Here is a 26,642-nt window from a genome sequence, read left to right as displayed (position 1 = left end):
TCCACCATGGTGGTGCGCTAGCTGATGCTTTTGTTGTTGACCACGAAGACGCAAATTTGATAACGGCCATGGGCGTTGCTTTTCACGTTCAGGCGAAAAAGCGACAACGCACTTATTTTCATGTGTATTCACACGCTAAAGAGCCCTAGGTGGCGAAATATATTCCGGAGCACTTGACTACGATACACTCCATAGCCTTGTGGTAGCATTTATATGTAAACGTCACATAGCACCTTCCGCCCCCCAAAACTTTATGTTCACATCGATTTGTTATTTCATAGTGATTTAGTTTGGACCCCGTACGAGGTTAGAAAGTGAAAAAAGGAACAGCATAAAAAACGTAACAATAACTTGCATGTGGGTAACCCATTCCTGTTGTGTGCTGGCATTTTCTATGTAGAGAGAGGTACACCCTGATACATTTACAATAATTGCTAACCTTTTAATCCAGCTGCTATTAGCCGATACCTCAGTGCATCCTTTTTTGTTTGTAAAACTTATAAAATATATCTTCCATTCCGTTTTTACTGCTAATGTATTGCAAAATACGATTCGTTATCTTCACACACTATTAATCTATACTAAACCGTACGACATTGTCTTTGTGCAAGTCTGAATGTCCAATGTCGAACGGTAAAATACCCTCTGGAATTAAGGCTTTTTGCAAGGCACACATATTTTATTGTTTCAGTTACAATTTTTGTTCCTAATACTTATGCTGTATTATAGCATTGAAGACGTAGGATGGTCGACCACGAGTAACCTGAGGGTAAATTCTGAATCCTGGCCGAGGGCTGCATAACCACGAATTGCCTTACCCTCAATTCTGCATTCATTATATTTCTGTTCGGCCTCCCTGCTATGATGGCACATCGACGGGTTTGCTCTGAAAGAGCGGAAAGTAAACTTTTATATATGCCATAGTTATTTTGCACGCCATTATAGCACCCCTACCGAATTAAAGTAGATGCGCCATATCGGTACGCGCCGTGCATACACAGTTGGTAAGCGGGTCGCAAAATTGTTAGGTGGTACGGGCCGGGAAAAGATGAGGAGACGAAATCTAGAAAACACGTCGCGCTGGCTCAGCGCAGGCGTCTTGCATGACCACGTTAAGGAGAGGGCGAATTATGTAGAATAGAATAGCAGCGTCAGTCGGGGAACCAAATCATAAAAATGCGATTTGAGAGTTAGGTGCGCTTGCCAAACAGAACATACTTAAGACACATCCTTCACTAGTTATTTTTCTCCCTGGTAAGAATTGAAACTACGCTCCGAATTACTGAGATGTGATTATTAAACATTTATTTATTTTTTGGTAAACTGTCAGAATCAAGTTTGTGGGCCCTCCTTAGCCGAAACTGCCGCCCATTTTTCAGCGTTTAGCGTATTCCGCCCGTGTATTGCTTGCTGACGTAAAATGGGCATCGATATACATTCACTGGCCATGCTAGCCAAACCAGACAAATGCATGATGACAATGATGACAAATCCATGTAGCATATTCCTGCATGATATAATAGTACTACCCAAGCGCAACTTGGATCTTACTAGCCATGGCTGCTTTTACAATGTGCACGGACGTGGATGTCAGGGTGACCTAATTAGCAGAACACAGGCTACAGTTTTTTTCATTTTCCGCACCCAATATATAAATGTTGAGGCCACTATATTGCCATGATTGGTATCCTGTATTTTTTCCCGTGTCACGGATGATGTGATGGCTGTATGTGGATGTTCTTCAAGAAATTTGCACGTACAGTACATTCCCCTGCCTACCCCACTATGCAAATAAATGATATGCTCTTAAACTGACAGTCAACATATTGGGTAATCATTGCAATCAAAGAATGAGGTCAACTTGCTCAAGCGTTGCTCATTTCAGTTCAGTTTTTGATGCGAAGCTTCTCATGGTCGGGGCTATGTCCCTCATTTGTCGTGGTCGTTGTTGTTGCGCCATCCGCACCCCAACAGCGCATGCTCGGCTTGCTGATCACCCAGTCCCTTCTATGGCTCCAGGAGCGACAGTGTTGCCGGTGTCTGCCTGGGCCGGTAAGAGGAGAGCACGCTTCATGCGCCTTCGAAGTTTCTTCGTCATCGGCAGCGGTTTGCGTCGGCAAGTCTCGGCGGGCCGTGATTACAAGCAGCCCACAACCCGCGCAGCGTGCGTCGACCTCATCTTCAGCAACTTCAGGGTTCGTCCACTACAACATCCCTTGACTTTAGATTTCACAGACCATATGGGGGTCATATTAAAAGTGGAACGCAAACCAACACTCAACGTCACCTACGTTGAGCATGATGAGGATAATTCCCAAATAAAGACAAACTCGCACCACGTACAACGTCTCGCGCTTTCTCTGTTTAATGCCTCTCCACTCTAACACCCCCACCCCCTACAATAAAATTCCACCATCTTGCCGTAGGAGAACCCTGAGTAGTATGCAAAACATCCTTGGAGTCAACACAATTTCCCATTTCGTAGTTCCGGTAAGTGAAAAGTGTGGTAGTTATCACGGAAACCAAAGAGTAAATATAACGGTAGCTACGCACCACAACCTCACGAAAACGACGAAGTGAAAACTAATCGGCACTTTAATCGACACCATGGCTGCTTCGCATACTACTCAGGGTTCCCCTGCCGGAAGATGGTGTAATTTCTTTTATTTTCTTGAAAGCGCCCTGCAGGAAGCATTTCTTGACGTTTGGGTCTAAAATACTTCAGGTGCGAACAAACTAATCATTTTATTTTAGGCTTTTTTATTTCTGCTGAATATTTTATTCCAGAAAAAAAGGGTACAATATCCTAGGAAAGGCGATTACATTTACGCCTGGTTTGAGAATAAAAGAAGTGTCAGGAGACGTTTACTAAGTCAAGGGCGGGCGACGTGCAAAAAGTGAGAAGATAAATCAGATGTGCGACACAGAAAAACATTGTACTGATAAATTGAAGAAAGTGCTGTGCACGTTAGTATTTTAACTGTACACAACCGAGCCATCTACGAAATGCTATTCTAAGAAACATGCGTTGTACAGTCGTTAAAATACTTTAAAGACAAAATGGGTTCATTTATACGGCCTTGTAGCATACTCGCAGTTGCCATAAACAAATTGTGAGCTGTTATTTAGGGCGGCCTCAAGGTATTATAGTACGGCGGAGTGTAAGTTCATTTTCAAAAATTCAAGTAGTAGGTGATTATACGGTCAAAGTTGCCGAATATACAGTCAGTCTGAACATTAGCACCAAGATGTGAGAGAAGGTAATGCACAAAACTAATATAAGTGTCTCATAACAGAATTACTTTTCTAAACCATACTGTGATGGAAGAAAGAAGTTAGTTGAATTTAGCAAGTGCGTGTTTTGATATTGTGTGACATGTTAAAATAATTTGCCATACACGCAGGCTAGAAAAACACGTCTGAATTTCTGGGCGAATTTCTGCTACCTCATGATATGATATGTACTGGAATGACATTCTCGATGGTCAAACCAAAAGAAAGAGTGCATGCGCGCGTCAATACAAAAACAGTATACGCAAAAATATGCCCACACAGCTTATTTTGTGTAACCTATCGGTGTTCATTTCAACACCGGCCCTGGAAGAAACATCAGATTTTATTGAGTGACATTGATCCCGCTGCAGAGAAGTTTACCTTTCACATGTGTTCACCATTGAGCTCGCAGCATCCAATCCTCAGTGAATACGCCCTAAATATATTGACAGAGAGTGATTTAAAATACCTTTGCGCCTTCAGTGCAATCGACTTCGTTGCTTGTTCTACCAAGCAACAGGATCGTGCGTGTGTGTTGCAGGTTTAGCAGCTCCCGCGGGCGGGGTAGCAGGCATTTTTCGAGGCCGTAGTTGTGTTCCAGCTTGAACCAATTTTATTCGGGCCGTGGCGGCCCGAGGAGGGCCGGGCAGTGCCTGAGGCCCGGGCGGTGCCTGAGTTCTGGAAATCATGTGCTGCAAATTCGGAATTGTTGCCAACCGAACGTTTTAGTGTTGATCTTTCTGGTTAAGCAAAAACCAAGAAAGTAAAGTTCGAAATCAATTTGGCAGTGTTAAAACTGTAATAAAAGAAGATCGCGCTTGATAAGCCTTCGTGTCAATAAAAATCGTTTGGGCCCCGTCAGCATAGTTGGAGAGGGCGGGCAAGGGATCGAGGGAAGTCCATCCACCCAGTAGCGCATCACGGTCTTTTGCCTCTGCTTTTCAAACTAAAACAAATAGAGCGAACGTGATCTGGACGTTGTAGAGTGTGCGTTGTGTGAACGTCAAATTTTTGAAGCATAAACAAAGCTTTGTTTGGGTAAAAGTTTTTTCATACCCATGATAAAGGCGAGAAATAAAACAAGATCAAATAAAATATACCTACCAACGTAACCAGAGGGAAAGACAAAAGTGATGTTTAAAAACCGGACGCAGCGTCTGCTCAAACTTTAGTAAAGAATGCCACTACGAAATGTACAATATATCTTTAGGGATTGCAGTTTAAAATAATTACACATTTGTTCAGAATCACTTATATATCGTCGGTGTACCTGGATTTGGAAGTGTGTCAAATACCGAATGAAGGTTCATGACTCCCGGAAACACAACTTCTAAAACATGATATTTAAGTTGTACGGTTGGGTCAAAGTTTAAATAAATAAAAATCGAAAGCAGTCGTAAGAAAATTGTTCTTACGATTCACGGATTAAGAGCAAACTGCAAGTGCGTATTTTGTACCCTTTTGTAGTAGGTATGGCATTGAACAGCTGTCTGCCGGGATTGCGTTCATTTTACTTAGTGTTGGTGGGCTCGGTTTGGGCTCCTGCTGATATTTTAGAAGTGTGCCGGGCTCTGGCCTCGCGTGTGTTCAAATTGTAAATAACCGTCGGTCTTACGCCGGCTTCCGGCTCACATTTAAAAGAATAGTATGGGTGGGGTGCCATCCTGAGCCAGTGCTTTCTTCGGGCGCTGTAGGGCGGCGTCTAGAAATTTGGGCCCATGCAGAGGTCTTTACTAAGGACCTGTCATGTAAAATCTTTCCGTAGGCTCAGAAAAAAATTTGTAATATATCATTTATGCCCTCGTTTTTTCGTACACACGTATGATTTCGCCTTGTTTGTAGAACAAACTAAAAAATAGTATGGAAGAGTTTGTGACCGCTGTTCTTGGAAGGAATGTAAGGGCTGTTAAAGTCCCGCGGTGATCGGTCAATATAAAATCAAAATGTTCGCCGAACCCGCTGTCAGACCTTTTGGTTCGAGTGCAAGAGGGCAAGAGTATAGGTAGGGCAGACATCAAGAATTTTTTTATCCTCTGGATTGCTTCATAATAATAAACTTTGTTTAAACATCTGTTTTGGTTCAAGTAACAACCAAAGAAAACCAAACTCATCTTGGGATCTTTACTCTAAAGCTCATAAAACTATCCTGAAGTCGTTTAAAGAAGTCACAGGTGTGGCGCGGTGGCTTGTACCACGCCTGCAGAACAAATAATTGTTCAAAAAGACATAATTTCTATTTAAAGATCTGACAAGGTTTGATGATGGCGCATGGTATTTGTTACAAGCTACAAGGGTATCCGCACCTTATGACTCGATCATCTTTGCCAAAGAAAATAAAATCAAGCTGATAATTTTGTGTAAATGAATTTAAAGCGCACCTTTTCTTTATAAAAACTATATCGTACTTTTCACTAGATAACACGGCCATGAAATACAAAAAACAGACTGTCTTGCAACACAAAAATGGTAGCGCAAAAATGGCAACGCCGATCACCAGACAGATCCCAAATTGTGTAACAAAGCATTGGAAAGACTGCTTTAGAATATAATTCCCTTCACAGCAGCTTTTCAGACACGCATGCGTGCGCACGTTCATGCGGAGCTATCGAAAGGCTGCTGCCACGACGTTTTCTGGGGCTTTGCATCAGGCCGCCAAGTTAAAGGATTACGTCGTAGGGAAATACCTACATTTGTCCCTTCTTGCGCCCCAAATGAAGGTATTTTCTCTCAAGCCGACTAAAGAAGATGTTTGAGTTTGAGCCAGGCTAATTATGAGTATCGCGGGTCTTGCAGAAGTTATTCCTTTGACATTTTTTTTTTTTTTGGGGGGGGGGGGGGGTTGTAAAAGATTGATTGGTCGCTACTAGCATCTTTGAAAATTGTTCCCTACTACATACCGAAAGAAGCCTTTGTTCATTGTGTAACGTGTTATTTGTTTCGTTTTCCCGCAGTCTGTGCCGTTTTTAGTGGTTACCGTGGGTTTATTAAGTGATGTGTGACTTCTAAACCATTCTTGGCGATTTGCTGCAGCGGAATGTTTATTTATAGAAGCCAGCGCATGCTCCATGGGTGTGGGAGGGGGTGTTGATAATAGTAATATTAAGCATAAAAAATGTTTAAACTGAGTGTAAATCTTGTCCCTCTGTCTCGTAAAATATCTTTAGCAACAGCACTGGTTGCCCTGCGATTATTTCGTTGTCGGGTTGTAGCAGCATTTTGTCTTCATTTCCATTCGGGTGTCTTTGTCTGCCATTCGAGGAATGTAACCTCGATTCGACTGTGCGTTCAAATGGCAGCGGTAGTCAACGGCCTAAAGGCCCGTCGACACGCCGTACACCGGGATCGGCGCGTCGGCAAAATAAAACACCAAGGTGGGCTTTGACGCAAGTATACTGCGGAACCTCGCTTCTTCCACTCTCGGATGACCGTAGCAACCCAAAATTAATCGCAAAATTTGTGGGCAGGATTGGCAAGCGCTGAACTGACCAAAAGACAATGTACAGTGACGCAACCTTTTTGTACATGCCCCTGCGTATGTTGTCTCGCTACTAACGCGACAGGACAAGAAATTAGTGCACTGACCGTGCGTGCAGCAAAATCAGCAAAATATTTCGCACCGCTTTTTTCGCGACTATAGCAAGGATGGCATCAACATATTGCACTATTTGCAAGCGTTTTGTCGAAATTATCAACAATGACACATCAGTGCATCAGCATTAAAGATTTTTAAATCCATCAAAAGATAAAAGCGTTTTACATCATCTGGGCGAAAAGATATTATTTACCCCGACGGTAATGAAGTAGTTCACACTGCAGCCAACACTAACACCCACCGAGAAGTTACGATAGAGGGAAACTCCACATTAACTGCCACCATGAATGCAGAACCAATTTTTCAATTCGAATGTATCCTATCATACTACAGGCATACCAATTAAACCACCTTGCCACTTTATTCGGAGGTATTGAGAAAAGAAGCCACCGCTTTCAGTATATCGCAGACAAATGCTTATGCGCGCAGAACCATCCTTCATGCTTTTCACCCACCTCAATAAGCCATGTTTTGAACCTGTTCTCCAACGTATAGAACTCTTTGCTGCCAGTTACGATAGGGGCAACAAATTCTCTTACCTTCACCCACCTCCTTCCTTCCCATCTTCACTGAATCACTCCTCTGGCCAACGCGAACCTTCGAGAATATTGGGCTCGGTTAATACAGACTGCCTTGTAAGCCACGTTGTAGCGGTCCCGGACTAGGGATTCCCCCTGTCGACCGAGTGCCTTGCCAGCAGCACTTATTTTATTTATTTATTTTATTTTAGAAATACGGCCAATCCCTAGTCGGGATTTTCGCAGGAAGGACATCGGAAAACACACAATAAAAGCACACAATAAAAACATTCGTAAGTTATACATCGTTTAGGATGCGCGTTACATTGATGTTACCAAGTTCTCACGATTTTTAACAACCAAATTCAAACAAGTTCTAACCAAGTTCTAACAACAACGTTTTAACAATAATTGTACTACATCCAAATGATTACAGTGCGAAAGAGTCAAAATAACAAAGCCTAAAAACAATCGATTTTGCAAAGATGACTACAATAGCGCAACGTTAGGGTTCCGAACGCAAATGTGCTTCAACAAGAGGTGAAAAAATATTTTAAGATTGCTGCTGGTAATCATGGCTGCTAAGCCGTTCCATTCCCTTATGGTGGCTGGGAAGAATGAGTGTTTGAAACATTCCGTGCGGAATGCGTATTCTTGCAGTATTTCGGGGTGCTGCTTACGCGTGGGTCGTGATTGTTTAACTGTAATGTATCTGGAGGCATCGATGTTGGTTTGCTTATGGCGTAGCAGGTACATGAATCGTAGGCGTGCTAGTCTTGCTCGTTTTTGCAGCGTTAGCATGCCCGCTTCTTCAAGCATTTCGGTAGGTGAGTCCGTTTGCCTAAACTTGTTATAAATGAATCGGACAGCTTTTCTTTGCACGCCTTCTAGCTTCGAAATATGTTTTTTTGTGTACGGGAACCAAACAATGTTCGCGTATTCAAGAACAGATCTTACGTACGTGTTGTAGGCTAACAGTTTAATTTCAGAAGGTGCTAGCCGAAGGCATCGTCTCAGAAAAATAATCGTTTCAGCGCGGTTGCTGTAACGTTAGCAACGTGGGCATCCCATCTGAGATCGCTAGTAAAGGTGAGGCCAAGGTACTTATGATGACTTGCTCTAGAAAGTGGGATGCTATTGATGGTATATGAGAACTCTGACCATTCCCTTTTTCTTGTTACTGTCATTATAGCTGATTTTTTACATTCAGTACAATTTGCCAATCTGAACACGAGTTTGATACTATCTCAAGGGCTTTGTTTAAGGGAAGATGATCTTCTGCAGAGTTTATTTCATGATAAATTATACAACCATCCGCGAAAAGTCTCACGTTGACGGGAATTTGACCGGGTAGGTCATTGATAAAAATTAGAAATAAGGTAGGAGCAAGAACACAATCTTGGGGAACACCGGATGTGACGGGAACTGTTGTGGATACTTGGCCATTGAAATTAACATATTGTGTTCGACCAGTAAGGTAGTTTTTGATCCATTTCGTAACGGAGCCATTGCCTAAGGTACATTCTAACTTTTGTACCAGTTTTTTATGGGAAACCTTATCAAAGGCTTTTGCGAAGTCTAATAGGATAAGGTCGACCTGTTTTTGGTTGTCCACACTTAAGGATAAATCATGGGTTAGTTGTGTTAGTTGCGTGACTGTAGAAAGCCCCCTTACGGAAACCTTCTTGAGATGGCGACAGGATGCGTTCGTTTTCAAGATACATATTGATATGTTTTAAGATAATATGTTCAAGAAGTTTGCTGGAACTGCAAGTAAGAGATATAGGTCTGAAGTTATTTACGTCATCTTTTGGGCCTGATTTGTGTATCGGTTTAACTTTCGCTTTTTTCCAATCATCCGGTATGGTGCATGTTGCTAGGGAATTATTAAATATGATGCACAGATATTTTGCCGTCCACTTCGCATATCGGTTGAGAAACAAATTTGGAATGTTGTCTGGTCCTGAGTCTTTTTTTGTGTCAAGTTGGAGGAGCAGATGAAAGATACCTTGTTCGGTTATCAGGGGCAGTTCCAGTGGTTCTTTGTTTAAAATGTCGATTGGTGGTTGATTGCCGTCATCGGCCGTGAAAACTGATTGAAAGTGCTCATTGAGCGAAGATGGGGTAATAAGGCCATCTTGAGAAGGACTAGCGTTTTCACTAGTCTTTAAATTTTTGAGGAAGCCGCAAAATTTTTGCGGCGAATTTTTGATGAAACTAGGAAGAGTGTTAGTGAAATAGTTCTTTTTTGTGGTTCTTATTTTTAATTTCATGTCGGTGATGGCATTTGTGAGAGCAGTCTTAGATTTGCTATTCCTTATTTTTAGAGATTTTCTAAGTCTTTTAACTTTGCGTTTCGCGGAATGATATCGCGATTAATCCATGGATTATATTTCTTTGATCTTTTTGTTTTGCTTGGTACATATAACTTCATACAGTGCGTTACGATATGTTTGAATTTTAACCACAGTTCATCGAAACTTAGAGACGCGCGTTGTGAATCTTCTTCAAATGGTGCTAATTCCATCGATAGGTGATCAATTATGCTGGTATCATCCGCGTTTTGAAAATCTGGAACGTTTTTTTGCGAGTGGCAGTGACTTTTTTTGGCACAAATTAATGCGCTGCACACGATTAGCTTGTGGTCCGATATCCCATCGAGAATTTCTACACTGTGCTTATCGCTTGGAAAATGGTCGCTTAAGAATACCAGGTCAAGTATATTGGAGCTCTCCGCTTGCACCCGTGTTGGCTCCGTTATTATCTGATTTAGGGTAAAAGATACCATTGCATCAAATAGGGTTTCTGAGCTTAAGCACTCATGCTGCATGGTCCGCCAGTTTATGTCGGGCAGATTAAAGTCCCCCCAAAGGATTAGTCTCTTGCCTCTCACATTGTGCTGCATATATGCGTGCAGTGATTGCATAGCGATATGATCTGACCCTGGACTGCGATAAACACAGCCAACTACGATTGCAAATGAGCCGCATAATAAATTACAGAACACCGCTTCAGCACCTTAAACAACAGGCATCTGTGTGAATCGAATACGTTTGTTAATAAGAATGGCAACTCCACCGCCGCGTGTTGCTCGGTCCTTTCTCACAATGGCGTAGTTTGGAGGTGCTATTTCGGTGTCTCTAATCTCGTTTGAAACCCACGTTTCCGTCACTGCCAATAAGTCAGGATCGACAGCGAGAAGTATTGATTCTAGCGAGTCGAGTTTGTTCAGTATGCTGCGTGCATTCACATTAACAAAAACTATTTCGGACGAGATTGATTGCGGCGAGTGCGCATGGGTGATGTTCCTTCTTGGTTTTTTGGGTTTTTTGATTGGAGGGAGCATTGCGTTTTGTTTTGATCTCAACCTTATCGCCCGCAGTGTCATCCCAGCGGTACAGTACTCGATTGATACTAATCTTGTCGTGTACTAACCATACTTTGTCACCAGATTCTTTGTTAGGTTTTGCGCTATCCCACCGCTTTTTCCTTATGCTACGAACACGAGCTGAGAAGTCTTCACTAATCGCCAATTCAGTTCCTTTGAGCTTATGGCAGTTTTTTAGGATTTTGGTTTTGTCACGCGTGTCGAGAAGTTTAAAAATAACTGGCCTGGTTTTATTCGCGTCTGGCTTTTCGAGCTTGTGAATTCTTTCGATTGTTACCGGCTCCAGTTCCAGTGTTTCCTTAATAATCGTGTCGTTAACAGTTTGTTCGAGCGAGACATCATCCTCATCGTGTTTTTCGGGTATGCCGTACACAATCAGGTTCCCTCTTCTAGAACGATTTTCCAGGTCGTCAAGCTTTAGTTTAAGGTCTGAGACTACTTTTTGCAGGTGCGTTACTTGATCCGTGCAGATTGTTATTTTGCTAAAAAGCGAGTCCAGTAATTCTAGTTTCTTATCTATGGTGGTTAGCCTTTCTTCTTTTATTTCTTTTAGGTCGCCTGCAATTGCCTGCAGTTGTTTCGCGAGAGACGCTAGGTCTGGACCGTGATTTGTCTCAACGTCGCCAGCAAGCAACAACACGTTCACAGCATGAGGTGACAAGTCATACAAAAATAAACATAGCAGCCTTGGGCACGGCAGCACTAGTAGACACAAATCGTTCGACCGATAGCACTTCCCATAACGTTTTCTTACCTGCGCAAGAAAGACGAAGGGGTTAGACTTCATTTCTGTGGTGCCACCGTGCCCAATGTCCAGCCGTGATCCTCGGGCGACGTGTATGCTGGGCGCGAGGAGCGTCCCCTGGGCTCCGCCGTATACTGCGTCGACGCTGATGGTCGCCGCTGTAGGGCTGCCGTGGCGATATCCGCTGTGCTGGCACATGTGCTGTGCGGACACACCGAAACTGGATTCGGCGACAATGACTCGGATAACGATACCTACCCTTCTATATCTCTCCTCGTGCTCCCATTCTACCTTTTTTCGATGCTTTCTCTTACTTCCTCTGTTTCAAAGTCACGCAAGCACACGAAAAGTTTGCCTAATGTAGTGTAGTTATCGTATTCCATTATTTCCGTTCACAGCTTGGGACGACGCCTAGTACTATGCCGCAGCGAAGCTTTGTTTTGCAAATACACAGGCGTAAAGTGAAACACGTTTGAAAAAATTGTATATGGAAACAATTTGCATGGTTTTATACTTTGGTTTCTTTGCATAGTGTGTACAACACCAAAGTTCCAACATACAAGCATGTTCATTCACCTCGTCCTTTATTCGACCGCGTAATCTCTTTTAAGTCTTATCGAAAGATGAATGAAAACGCACGCATCAAAACAGCTTTTTGTTTAGACCACGATAAAGCACCCTACATGTCCATATTTGACTCACCAATTTTGTTCCTGTGACGTAAGTGAACCCGCAGGCAAAAACACCAACAAGCAACTGGGTAAGTGGCAAGTCATTGATGTATATTTGCTCATTTTATAGCAATATCGGATATTCCTGGTTATGGCGCATGGTCAGATTGCACTACGATCGGTGTCAACCCCTCGCAAAGCAGGCAGTCCCGGACCTTCTACACCTGAGACGGCGAAAGCGATGGTTGCCTCTTCGCTTCTACCTAACCAGAAGGACCGCAACCGCCTTCCGAACTGTGATATTAAAGGCTACTCACTCACTCACTCACTCACTCACTCACTCACTCACTCACTCACTCACTCACTCACTCACTCACTCACTCACTCACTCACTCACTCACTCACTCACTCACTCACTCACTCACTCACTCACTCACTCACTCACTCATTCGCTTACTCACTATCTCATCCGCTCACTCACTCATCACTCACTCACGCATTCGCTCACTCACTCAATCAATCAACCAATAAATTAATCAATCAACCAATAAATGAATAAAGCGAAAGTCCACCAAGCAAACAATCCATCCCTCACTTACTTAGTAGAGCTGTATTTTTCCTTGTTCGGGAGAAAAAGCGTACGTGTTTCGGTTTCCAGAATGTTTTCAAATAGCATATGGCAAACATGTCAAGCCGCAGTTTACAGTGATATGTCATGCAATTTATGAAACATAAAAAAGTTGCAGTGACATCTAAGTCTAGGTATTAAGATGTACGACGCGATCTACGCGGAAGGAGTGTTTTGGAACGAAGTTGCCACGTTTACGATTTCTCCTTTCCAAGCACGTAGGATAGCCATGAGTGCAAGACTAGCCTCAACGGTTTTAAAGCGCCATGGCGAAAGACAGACAGACGCCACGCACGCTTGAAAGGCTTAAGATGAGGCGTTAAAGTTCCGGCTGCTTAATGTGGCTCAAGTTTAACAAAAAGGCGACACGGTCAGTGGTTCAAAGTGGTTATCCCTTTAGTTGTGGTCAGTCTGAACACTCTGGACTTTGCTTAGAGAGGTCAATGAAAGAGCGTCTTGGCTCAGTAAGAAACAGTGGGAGTGTGTGCAGAGGGGACATGAAGTCCAGAGCCCCGGATGCAGAAGCTACTTTCCTTGAACCCTAAGGCTGATCTTGACGTGACGAGCTGGTCAGGCTGCCTCCCGTTTCTTCACAGAAATGGATTGTGCAATGCTTGAGAAATGACTGGGTTGCATGGAGGGTGGTGCATGTCTACCAAATTTAGCAAAGTCTTCCTTTCCCGTCGTGTGTTTTCTACCAAGCATCTTTACCCAATTCCACTTATGAATATATAGACTCGTTCGTATCCAACGTCGACTATGCGATTGTTCAGCCTTGGTGCTCTTTGGGGCTCGGGAATTATTGTGTTCGTGGGTATAGAAAGAGGAGACGTTCTCCGTATTTTTCAGGGATTGGAGTGTGACAATTATGGTCGCAAGGAGCATGGTATGTGAGTTTGCGTGCTTCTCAGTCGGCAGCCTCGGTCCTTTCAAGACTCTCGCCTCCGCGTGCCGTGTAATTTGAACATCTTTCATTGCAGATCGGAGGATCTTTCGGGAACGTTTAGGTAATATGTCTGTAAATATGTTTGAAATGTTGTACCGAGTCTCTAATGCTATTGTGATTCTATTATAACATTTCCCTTGTTGGATTGCGAAGGCGATGTCTCCAATCTCCGCTTCCTCAGTTTCTGTGTGTAGAAAGGTCATGCAGTCGCAAATATTGCCAGGGTAGTCCGCTGTGATTATTGTTCTCTTAGTACTTTAGTACGTTCATAGTCGCTGTAAAGTGTGTTTGCATGGTTTTAAGATTTTAATGGAAGAAATTTGAACCTTGCTTCTCACCTGTCCTTGTTCTCGTTTAGATACAATGATTTTGGTTGGGAAGTTTTTGTGAGGACTCGGTTGATCGCTGACATGTTCATTATCGCATTCAGGGGGGGGGGGGGGGCTTGCATTTGACAGCCGTGCTGACATTGTTTTCATAGCATCTTCTTTGCTCTAGGGGTGTTGCTTCCCTAACGTCTGCAAAGGTGAAATAACGCTGAAGTATTTGACATTTTTGCCGACCTTGAAAATAAGGAGGTTGCGGGTTGCCGTATATGCTATCCTGGTGAAGGCGGGACTTTAGTTTTCGCCGGTGAGTGTATGGTTAATTAGGTTAATGGTCTTGATAATAATTGGTTAAGGACCTTAATTAGGTGCTGCGCACTGGGATTTATTTTTTACTAGCAGACATTTTAGTTCTTTCTGCTCAGAGAGTAGTCTGCGCTTGGTTTTTGAAAAACGGCCAATAATATTCTGCCCCTGTTTTTGCTATGTGATACAATGTTGGTGCTGGCAATAGTTTTAATGCGACAGCCGTTTTAGCGTGCGGGAGTCAGTAGCGGGCATGGCTAGCGACGATTTACGAGCATTCCATCAGCGAAAAAGCGTTTAATTATCTTCACTGCACAGGCCCTCGCCTGTGCAATCGGCGTTCCTATTCTTTGACTCGGACGTGCTGCCATTGTCCCTCTTTCCACATATCAGCTGGTGCTGCGCGTATTCTAGGTTCTGGTGAGCCTTCGCATCTGCCTGTCTCATTCGTAGCTTCCAGATTGCAGCGATGACGTATTTGCGTGGACACTTGATAAGCATGGCTGATAATAGGACGGCTAGCAGGCAGGGCAAAATAAAAAAGGAGCCTAATAATGCTATCGCGTTAAAATGCGAATGTAAGTTGGCGCTGATCGGCTGAAGCCTTTTAAACAATAAATGAGTAGCCAGAAGCAGACGTCGAACCAAAGTCAACTGCCTACAAAAGGAAGCGCTGACAAATAACCTGGCATTTCTCGTAGCTGCAGCATTAGCCGAAGTGACAATTGGTGAAGCGAAATCGAAACCAAAAATATTGAACGCAAAAGGAAGAACTGGACCATGATCACAAGGAGAATTCATGTAACAATAAGTTTATATTGCCGAAATACTCGCTTGCATAGTACAGTAGTCGGAGATATATTGAACAGAGTATTGCAGTACCAACACAAAGGTCAACGGACAAGATGTAAAGATCTACGGCTTTCACACCGTTTCAAAGTTCTTACAAAGTACCCAGTAAAAATAGAAATAACATCTGCCTTCTCCATTCGTCCACTGTAGGTAGCATCCTTTCTGGCAGGCATTCAGGAAATCTTCATAAAAGCCCTGCAACTTATGTGTGCGCACATCAAAATAAACATATAACTGAGAGAAACAAGTAACAATAAAAGGTTGAATATTTGAATGTATTTGTAGATTTTACACGTTTTTTCTCCGAATGAGCCGAGGTTGCCTTAGGTTAAGAGTAGAAAAATGTTCGTTGCGGCAGCTTTATTTCTCAGGGGAAGCAGTGTGCCCACAAAATTTATTTGCGGAAGGGTTGTAGAGTTGCTTACCAACAACATTTACAATGGTTTTGAGGTTTCTAGGCAGACTTTTTGTGTTGTGCGTTTGAGCGTATCTGGGCACAGGTAAAACACAAAATAATCAATAATTTCTACACACATTACGTGATGCTATCCATTCAACTTCTGCACTCGGTGTAGCTTGTGTGTTTTCTATTCTATGCCTAACTTATTTGACGGAAAAACTGCAATGTTCATTTAGAAACTTGTCCTAAAAACGTCCGTGCGTACTTGTACGAAAAGCCAACTACACAGATATCAACTGTGGTTTTATTGGTAGTAGTTGGAAGGCTTCTACGCGAAATTATGCTACTTGCGCGATCCAATAAAAAGCCCAACCACAGCAATATATGTGATACACATGTCGGAAAACGTGGTCCTAAATCCAGTATTTAAACTATTGAAACCAGAGCTTCCTTACCCATAAATGCGCAATAGGGAAAATGTATTTTATAGCAGAAATTTGTATGCTGGAAGAATTGAAGGCATGAAAGGAATGCCCCTGCACTCCAAAATTTTCGTGAATATTTTGCATGAAATGAAAACAGAGCGAAAAACGAATGTAATACAAATGTATCGTAAAATTTGATCTTTGATTCCCTCTGGGTTCGGTTGGCCTATTTGCTGTTATTTTACAGGTGCCTGAGCCATTCCATGTGGACGAATTTGTACGGCCTGTATGCTTGCCAGAAAACGGAATAAGGGTGACAGATAAGCAAGTTCTTGCTGCTGGTTGGCGTAAAGACCATTTCCGTAAGGAACAACTTTTGTTTACGCATTTCCTGAAAGTCTTTTTTCTAGCTGTACCAGTAAAACATCGCTTTACTGATCAAAATCCATAAGATTTGGAAGTTATGAGTAGTCGTTAACCCGAGGAAGTTCTACAGCCTGAAGAGCAAGAACACGTCACTGATAATTGCATTTAATTTATTTGAAGGTGCCAACCCATGTACACATGGTGGAGTTAGAATAGAATATGTCCTCAGTACAAAATGACCTCAGTATGCACAACAACAAAAAATTAAGTGCATGTCTGATAGAGGATGTTTCCTTTTCGTTTCATTTACCAAAGTAAGTACGTGAGCACAATATAGACCAACCGTGTGGAGTTTCTGTGTGAAATGTATAACTGTGAGTAGCTACTATAGGGCAACGTGTCTTCCTAAATAAACACTTGGGAACCTAAAACAGTCACCAAGAGTGCCCTAGAAAAATTCCGAAACAACACATTGGATTTACAGACGTGGGTAAAGAATTGGATGTAGCACTAAAAAGAGCCTGGTTATATATAATGCATACGCAAAAGATGCCTGTATGCGATTTTCATGCAGAAACATGATATGAACTGAGACCTAATTACGCTCCAACCAATACATAGACAAAAACTTCCCAACCAGACAGAAGTCTGTCAAAATGTTCACCTTCAAAAAAACATGATATGCACGGTATTGTTTCATTCGGCCGGGTTTTTAATATATATTGAGCTATGGTACGTACATAAAAAGCAGTATTAAACAAACAAAAAATTCTTAGTTATATGCTTGCTCTCTTTAAATAAAAACAATACACGTAATGCTTAATTCACATAACACATATTGTTAAAAGATACCGCGCATATTGTATGCGGCAATTTCACTTTCAAAGCTTGATTTTTCTACTGGCGCTTGAAAATCTATTGCAAAGCTCATAACACAACATTGCTTCCAGCAGTTGATTTTCAAACGCGATCATTGAAAGCAAGCAATTGCGCATGCTTCATTTTCCTTTTGTATATTGTTGTTCTACATAACAATAAAAACCCTACAATAATTTAAGCCCGGTTAGATTACCTCGCATAATGACGCGTGCGCAACTACTTCACCCTCGAAACCCTTTAGCATGGCCAATAAAAACGCAAGACTTAGCTTATTGTTACCTCCCTTGGCGTATTTTAGCTTCCAATCTCAACGTAGCCTAATTCAGGGCTATCACACTTAGGCTACTGTAATGTCACCACAGCTATTTGAAGGGTATATCAACATAAGAACGGAATATCAAAATCATTTTCAAATATATAATATTCTAAACCATAAAATGTTTTAACAAAGTACTAGAAACTGAAAATGTTCAATTGTTGCACTCTGTGCTGCGGACTTTGCATTTCATTACCACCATCGTCGTCGTCGTCGTCACCACCACCAGCCTATCACGCCCACTGCAGGGCAAAGGCCTTTTACGTGGAGAAAAGAATACCCAGGAAAGGCTGCTAGCATCCCAATGCATTGCGAAAAGTGTGAAGGAAGTCAGGTCATTTTTTTCAGCCCACTTTCTTCATCATCCTTACCCTGACAGCTGAAGAGATCCCGGAGCTCCCTTCCTTGTAAACAGACAGGGAGTCCATCCGCCGGAGCTTGACCTGGGCTCCGATGGCCACCGTTCGTGGTTTCTACCATCCGCCATTCAACACATACACACGGTTGGTTCCAGCTTATGTTTGGGGGCTCGGGGTCCATGGTATCGCCAATACCGTCACCAGGCTTGCTCAATGTGCCCCGTGCGGAGCCTGAGTACTCCAGCCTTCACGCCCAGCCCTCAAATCTTGCGCAGTCGACGACCGCGATTCTGTGCAACCACGCAGCCACGCAAGTACGCCAACGCTGTAACAAACCCGGCCTTCGCCGTTGGATCAGTTCGACAGCTAGTGCACGATTTTGTCATCCTGGCCCAAGAGTTTTGCGCCGTTCACTCGCTCGCCTCCTGTTGCGCATCTGCGCTTGCTTGCTTGCGGATGTTCCAGCAAGCTTTTGTTGTGTGTGTGACCGCCTGCGTGCAGCTGGCTCGGCGGAATATCATGCCGGGAATTGTGTGCGAGCGGCTCATCTCAGTGACAGTGTCCCACCTAGGCATCGACCTCATACGGGAACAATTGGCACCGCGACAGCTGGACACCGCCGGTTTCAAAGAGCTCAATCAGTGACTGAAAGCCTACATTCGGCAGCAGCGTGCAGCTAGCCCATCGGTTGAAGCGAACGCTTGCTCATATTTTGCAGCGGCGTCTTTGACGATTGACCCAGCCTCGGTACTTACAAAGCAGCCGCCATGGCAGGTTTTTGCAGGCCAAACTTTGCCGTCAAGAAGTGCCCCTGTAGCATGACACTGTCGCATCCAATGCGGTGTTTGCGCGCAATCAGCCTGATATTCCATCGCCCCGCTTCGCAGCCAGCCCACTACCAGCCAGCACGCAGTTATATAAGGTACATTGGCCAAACTGAACAAAAAATTACACCATCTTCCCGTGGGGAACCCTGATGAGGATGCGAAGCATCGTGGTGGTTCCGTGTGGTTCCATTGTGTTGCCGTTATGTTGAGTGATGTGGCTTTTACTAGCGCCACAGAAAATTCCGCGTCCGGGTCCACACCGGTGGCAAAGGCACGCAAGTGATGTGTTACGGTGAGTAGACGGCGGTGCTCGAGGCACCGAAACTCGTCCATCATATTCTCGTCGATGGTGTATCTGTGGTAGAATCGGTAGTCTCCGTCAGCTTTGGTGAGGTAAACGTTGCTGACACTGGTGCGCCGGCTGAGAGCAATGTACACGCCCCCCTCTTCGCAGCTTTGTCTTCTCGTTCTTCTTCTTCTTCGGCGGTTCGCCTACCGGAAGATGACGATGGTGGCTGAACGCGAACCTATCTCGTGATGGATTCTTTGGTTGGCCAATCCTTAGGGGCATCCTGTCACAATCAGCATCAGGGGCGCTGCGGACGGGGCTGCTTGAGCTGCAAGGCGCTTGGTGCTTCCCGCCACAGCTTTCCCACGGGAAATTCAGCATCCCCCTCTAAAGTTTTCAGTTCGTCGTTTCCGTTGACGGTTAGCTTCGCGTGCCTTCGTTGTATCAGAACTTCTTGACGTCGTTTGAATGAGTCAAGGACATAAGGTGCGTTCGTAGCACTTGCTCCTTTGCCGGATTTGTAGCGTAGTGGGAAGAGAACCGCGTACTTCCCGTTGCCGCCACAGAGTCGTGGGATCAAAACGGGGCACGGCTAACTATTTCTTTTTTTTATTGTGTAGTATTGCGGAACTGTGGGTGTAAGGAGGTGAGTTGCGTATGCGCAGTGAGCGTGTGGATGACGCCGCCATCAACGACGCAGGACCAGGCAAACCTAAGAAATGCTCCGCATTTAAAAGCGGTTTCTGCTCCCCGCAACGATGATATTGACCATATCACTGATATAAAGCACCACGTTTACCTACTTGCGCGTTGCCCTACAGTCTTAGCTCACTGCGGTGCTATGCAGAAGGCAAGCAGTACCTGAAAACTAAGGGGCCCAAACGAACCATGTCTTCCAATGGGAATGTATTGAGCTACAATCACAGCCCTCATCCGTGCCTTGCTCATCGCAGCCAAGCAACCGCTATCACTACCTCAGCTTCGGGGCCGATTCAAAACGAGTGAAGGCCAGGAGCTTCCATTCAAACATCACAGCTTCTGTTGCCGCCATCGCTTTCTTCTGAGCCTCCCGGATGCTGTATGCTTGATGCGAGTGGAGCCGAAACCAATTTCTGTCAGGCCAGTTCTGACAAAGAAAGTCAAGCACATACAGAATTTTTTCAACAGCCAGAAAGAGTTCATACCATCAGTTAACCACCGGCCAACTACTTTCAGCCCACCCAACAGCAAGCCCCGCATGCTGAAAACTTTGTCCTTTGCCTGAAAAAGCGCAAAACGCTCGTGAGCCAGCCAGCTGCAGGTTCGAAGCCCGTCAACAGTGCCAACCAGCCGCGACCTGTGCAGCAGCCAATGCCCAACTCCAGCCATCTGTGTTACCAGAAGAGACCATAGACAACTTGTGCCAAACCTGGCTGACCTTTTCGTGAGTTGCATCGATGTACTTCAGCTGCAAAAAGCCTATTCCTGAACGTTTGGCAGCATGGACCATTCATCATCTGGCTAAAGGTGAGCAAGGACTTCCTGCGTAGCAATTGTGACATACTTTGTGTCCCACACAGCTCTATGAGACTGTTTGAGACGGTGTCGGCAACATCATGCGCAAACACAACTGGCACGGTTTTACAAACTTCGAAGCCAAGGCCCTTACCACGCTTCAGTGTGCATAAATCTGGCAGTGCAAGGAAGCAGGACAGTGTAAACTCACCTCTGCAGGGAAGCCACAGAAAAAACGGGCACAATGTGCTTATTGACTGTGGAGCCAACTTTATGAATTAGTGCATGAATGTAGCGTGCGGCAGTGTTTCCCCCGCGTGTATCACTGTTGTGCCCGTTGTAGACATTCTGCGGATATCACTTTCCAAGAGGCATGGTCAACCCAATTGGTGCGGCGTGCGAGCAGCTTCACGTGCCGTAGTCATTGGGTGATTGCTAGAACCACCTTCAGTGCCATTATACATACGCAGCTCAAAGCCCATGCGAGGTGTGGGACACGCTTGCTCTTTTGTGCTTCATTTGTGCCTGCCTCCAGCGTGGTCAGTGATGTTGTACAAAGTTCAAATAAGCGCTTTCCTTTCAATAGCTCTTATTCGCCTTGCCATGCCACTTGAATGCCCCAGCCACCACGCCCAGCCCTCACAGTACTGCATACGGTGCAATTGATGAATTGTGAGGAGGACCAGAGATAGTGCAAATTAAAAACAATGTGGTTTAGCAGCACAATTTACAACAACCACAGCCTAAACCTGAAATATAGGTGCAGGATTTTATTTAATCGACAGATTTGAAGATCCACGGTAGGTAAAATGGACAACGGAGAAAGAATTCGGCTTGGATGTTTTTGAAAAGCATTGTCTAGATAGAAAATGTAGGTGATTTTTTGCTCAAGTTGGACGTCGCAATTTTTTATATAGAACTGTATAGCGTGTGCTTTAATTTGTTTTGAAATGGGGCATGTTCAGGCGTGTTTAAGCGCAAATATCAAAGAAAGCAATTCGAGTAAATTTATTATGAATGGTTTTCAAAGTGGCAAGACGCGTAAGAAACAAATAGGCTCAGGTAACAATTCCTTACCATGTCTCAAATAAACTTCGCTCAAGAAACGTTTTTAAAACATCTTGGTGTGGCAAATGCTTGTCTTGTTCTCAGCAAGACATTGTTTACACGTTTACAAATACACTTCTCAAAACTAGTAGCAGTCGACGTCTGCAAGATGTCTTCGCGTAGAGGTAGACGATTGTAGCTGTGTCAGGCTGTTTTAAGAATTCTTCAAGACGACTTGTGTCTCATAGGAATGGACAAGAAGAGAAAGGAGTGTGTCTGGGAACGAACGCGTGTTAAGGAGATCTTATAGAAATTAAGAAGAAATGGCCGTTGGCATGGCGTGTATTGCGAATCCGAGGTAACCGTTTGTCAATAAGGGTAACAGAGTGGATCCCTAGAGAAGGGAAGCCTGGCGTGGGTGGCAGAACGTTGGCTGAGTAGCTTCGTAAATTGGTCACAGTTAGCCCAGAGCTGGTATAATTGGACATTTCTCTTCATCACAGCGCAACTGACTACTAGGACACATTATCGATATCGAGGTTTGCGTTGGCGGTAACTGCAGCACACTACGTGAGACACGTGAGACATGCATAACTTCATCACCGGGCAAATGTGACAACTAAATCAAGTCATTTGACGTGGTGAAAACGTCGAGTATTCCAAGATGCCTATAAAGTATTTTATTTCCTTTGGCGGGTTGGTTATCCAGAAGGAGAACCGCTTTGATGAGACAGAAACCTCTGTGCACCACAAGGCTGTTAAATTGTTCGCAGCGCAGCCATTAGCATATTTCGTTGTTGATGGTGTGGACGTGTATGGCTCTAATAATGGGTTGAGTATTAAAGTGGAAAGTTTCGATGTCATGAACACAGATGCGGGTTACCATTTTTGAGAAAGTGCAGATGGGGTTTAAAAAATGTATGTGGGTGTGCTTCACCACTGGTGTGTAGATATTATTTCTAGTTGCATTACGTTAATGCGACGAGCGGTTAGCAAGATTAGCAAGAGATTAGCAAGACTCTTGTACATATTGTCACGTGACAACGCAGAGATAGGTATTCAGAGAGATGGTGTATTTACAAAGGACACCGTTGTCACCGTCCGAAAGATGGGTTGATGGTGCAAAACCAGCGGGAGCTCGGACTTCATCTACCTTCTCTTCATTCCGTTATACATCGCCCAGCGTCTTTCCACTAGAGCACATACCCAGATAGGGAGAGATCGGCCACATGGATATGCGGGTATGCTCCTTGTACATTTCTCGGGAAGCTGTCCGAAGTCTGTGACACAACTCCCCCGCCACAGAAGCACCGTCCCGGTGCCCGTTATGAAGGAGGAGCAGTAGCAGGAAGACTCAGTTGGTGGTAAGGCTTGAGGCGGCTAACGTGAAGAAGCTGAGGTACTGAGTGCCCAGACAAAGTCAGAGGCAACACATGCACGATTTCGTAGGTGACGGGGGTGACGGCACGCTCGATGCGGTAGGGGCCAGTGAAGGAGGACATGAGCTTCTCAGACAGTCCAACTCAGCGAGAAGCGGCCCACAAAAGAACCAAGGAGCCAGGAGCAAAGTGTGCAGGGCGGTGACACTCGTCATATTGAAACTTCTGGGATGCTTGTGAGGCCAATAGTCGTTCTCGGGAAACCTGGCGCCCCAGCTCAGCTTGGGCGATGATGTCACGTGCATATGCACTGGTCGGCTCACTTGAAATCGGTAGGGTGGTGTCGAACGGTTAAGTAGGCTCACGGCCAAAAAGAAGCAAGAAAGAAGAATATCCAGCAGTGTCGTGCCGGGAGGAATTAGAGGCAAATGTGACATAAGGTAGTGTAACGTCCCAATCTCGATGGTCTGTGGAAACATACATTGCAAGCATGTCAGTGAGCGTTTTGTTGAGCCGCTCAGTAAGGCCATTTGTTTGAGGATGGTATGCAGTCGTCAGTTTGTGCTTTGTTTCAAAAGAGCGAAGAAGATCCTCCACAACCTGTGACAAGCAGTACTGGCCACGGTCCGTGAGCAACTGTCGCGGAGCACAATGACGCAGGATGGCGTCCACCAGGAGGAAATCGGCGACATCTGTAGCACAACTCGTTCGGAACGCACGGGTGATAGCGTAGCGGGTAGTATAGTCTGTGGCTACCGCAATCCTACAATTCCTGGAGGAGGACAACGGAAAGGGGCCTAAAAGGTCTAAACCAACACGATAAAATGGTTCTGTGGGAATATTCAAATGTTGCAACTGGCCAGCGGGACGTTATGGGGACGATTTTCGACGTTGGCAAGGATCGCACGCCGCGACATAGCGACGGACAGTCTTGTAGAGCCCTGGCCAGTAAAATCGCCGGCGGACGCGGTCATAAGTGCAAGCAGCGCCAAGGTGACCAGCCATCGGGATGTAGTGGAGCTGGCGGAGGACATCCGAGCGAAGTTGCTCGGGTACCGCCAGAAGCAGGTCAGGTCCATCAGCCCGGTAGTTGCGGCGGTGTAGGACACCATCCCGCAGTACGAACGCGTTCAGAGGAGGGTGCGTGGGCGGTGAGTGGAGACGGTCGATAATAGGCCGAAACGTCATATCACGGCGCTGGTGGTGCCCGATGGTGCCCGAAGTCCGACACAGAATAGACACAAATATCCGTGTCGAGCTCATCAGTAGGAGGCTCGCCGACGGGATGACGAGATAAACAGTCGGCATCTCTGTGCAGTTTACCGGAATTGTACACAACTGAATAATCAAAGTCTTGGAGGTATAGAGCCCAGCGAGCAAGCCGACCTGTGGGATCTTTCAGAGAAGAAAGCCAGCATAAGGCGTGGTGGTCGGTTACAACGGTAAACGGCCTGCCGTACAGATATGGTCTAAATTTGCCGACGGCCCCCACCAGAGCAAGGCATTCGCGCTCGGTGATAGAGTAGTTGCGCTCCGATGGAGACAAGAGGCGGCTTGCGTAAGCTATCACCCGGTCGAGGCCCGCCTGTGTTTGTGCCAGCACCGCTCCTATTCCATGGCCACTGGCATCCGTGCGGATTTCCGTCGGAGCAGAGCTGTCAAAGTGCGCCAGGACTGGCGGGTCGGATAGGGGGCCGATGAGCGCGGAAAAAGCCGACTCGTGCGCTTGGCCCCAAGAGAACGCCGCATCTTTCTTAAGAAGATCAGTGAGGGGGCGAGAGATGGTAGCGAAATCCTTGACAAAACAGCGGAAGTACGAGCACAGACCTATAAAGCTGCGCACGTCGTTCACTGATCGAGGAATGGGGAAGTCTGTAACTGCGCGTATATTCTCGGGATCGGGTTCAACACCGGTGGAGTCGACTAGGTGGCCGAGAATGTTGATTTGGCGGCATACGAAATGGCACTGTTTGGAGTTCCGTTGCAGACCGGCTCTGCTAAAAAATTACGCCAACCTCCCCTCACGCTAACCGTGGTGTGATGCGACGCTGAGGGGGTTCAAGCGCAAGCAGAGAGCAATCGTCGACCGAAAGGCCACCGGAGAGCGGCACACCGGTTATATTCTAGGCACTACATATGCGCAGCGCGCCCGAAGGAGAGGAAACCGCGGACAGAGAGAGTACTGCACATGCGCAGCACCGCGCGCAGCGCCGCCCACCAGCGGAGTGAGAGCGCGCTGTGCCACACACGCTCTCACCTGGGCACGCGCCGGCGCCAGAGCGTCTGCCGCGGCTATGACGCAACACAATCCACTGTAATCTAATACAATCGAAATCCAATCAAATCCAAGCCAAGCCAAGCCAAGCCAATCGAATCCAATCGAACCCTATCCAATGCCCCTCGCGAGAGAGTGTTCGCTATAGGAGAGGAGAGCGGGAGAGTGGCAGCGGACAACGGACAACGCCACGGACAACAACGGACGCACGCAGGAAGAACAGGGCCGCCGACAAGAGATGCTCTAAGCGTCACATCTAAAACACCCAGAATGTCCGAGAGGCGTTGCAGGTGAGTCTCAAATGTGGGTGAATACACAACGACGTCGTCCAGGTAACAAAGGCAAGTTGTCCACTTGAACCCGCGAAGAAGAGAGTCCATCATCCTTTCGAATGTTGCCGGCGCGTTACACAGCCGAACGGCATGACTTTTATTTGGTACAAACCGTCAGGTGTTACGAAAGCAGTTTTTTCTCTGTCTTTTTCGTCAACAGCTACTTGCCAGTATCCGGACCGCAAATCGCTGGATGAAAAGTAGGAGGCACCATGTAGGCAGTCGAGGGCGTCATCAATTCGAGGGAGCGTTATACATCTTTCTAGGTAATTTTGTTCAAGTGCCTGTAATCAACACAGAAGCGCCATGAGCCGTCCTTCTTTTTCACCAAAACACCCGGTGATCCCACGGGCTAGAGGAGGGTTTAATAACATCCCTTCTGAGCATTTCGTCAACTTCCCGCTGAATGACACCCTGCTCGGTCGGAGACACGCGATATGGGCGTCGACGTGTCGGACTTGCATCCCCCGTGTTTATGTGATGCGTTACAACGGACGTCTGACCTAAGGGCCGCCATCGAAGTCAAAAATGTCACGATGGCTGGCAAGAAGGCAGCGAAGCTCGCGAGCATGGTGCGCTGGAAGGTCCGGGGAAATCACTACTAATTCCTCTGATTTTGCCAGGTTGTGGTGGTGTTTTTTGTCAACTTGGGCGGAGTCGAGGGCAATGGCAGAAATCTCGCAGTTATCCAATGGTGAAAGCTGGGCAAGCGCTATTCCTTGACGAAGGACTTGTGTCGAAAGTTCGAAATTTAGTAACGGCAGTGTGATCCGATTCTGGGCAACTGTTACGACCGAACATGGGAGAGCCACAAGGTGGTCGAGCCACACGGCTGTAACTGGAGAAACGATGTAATCACCATCCGGCACGGGCGGAGATGAGGTCAGCAGAAAGTAGGTCACTGCCTTTAGGGCCAGGCGAATGTGCTCAGTGGAACGAAGCCGGGGCTGAGTTTCGACATCAGTAGCAAGGGGGATCGGTAGCTCGAGCCGAAGAACACCTGAGGCAC

At 45.5% G+C, this 26,642-nt stretch overlaps 1 long non-coding RNA gene across 1 annotated transcript in view; it reads left to right on the top strand.

Moving 5' to 3' along the window:
* LOC144141940 (uncharacterized) overlaps positions 1-26,642 on the top strand; it is a 178,460-nt gene that overhangs the window by 133,201 nt on the left and 18,617 nt on the right. The window contains exon 6 of the long non-coding RNA XR_013316763.1: positions 16,318-16,432. This is a non-coding gene — a long non-coding RNA (uncharacterized LOC144141940). The remainder of the gene's footprint in view (positions 1-16,317; positions 16,433-26,642) is intronic.

Source organism: Haemaphysalis longicornis, unplaced genomic scaffold (genome assembly GCF_048455015.1).
Source record: "Haemaphysalis longicornis isolate Haplotype H1 unplaced genomic scaffold, Haemaphysalis longicornis Haplotype H1 scaffold_6, whole genome shotgun sequence".
Lineage (NCBI taxonomy): Eukaryota > Metazoa > Arthropoda > Arachnida > Ixodida > Ixodidae > Haemaphysalis > Haemaphysalis longicornis.
The sequence above is the reverse complement of the archived record's forward strand: the minus strand, read 5'-3'. Positions and strand labels throughout refer to the sequence as shown.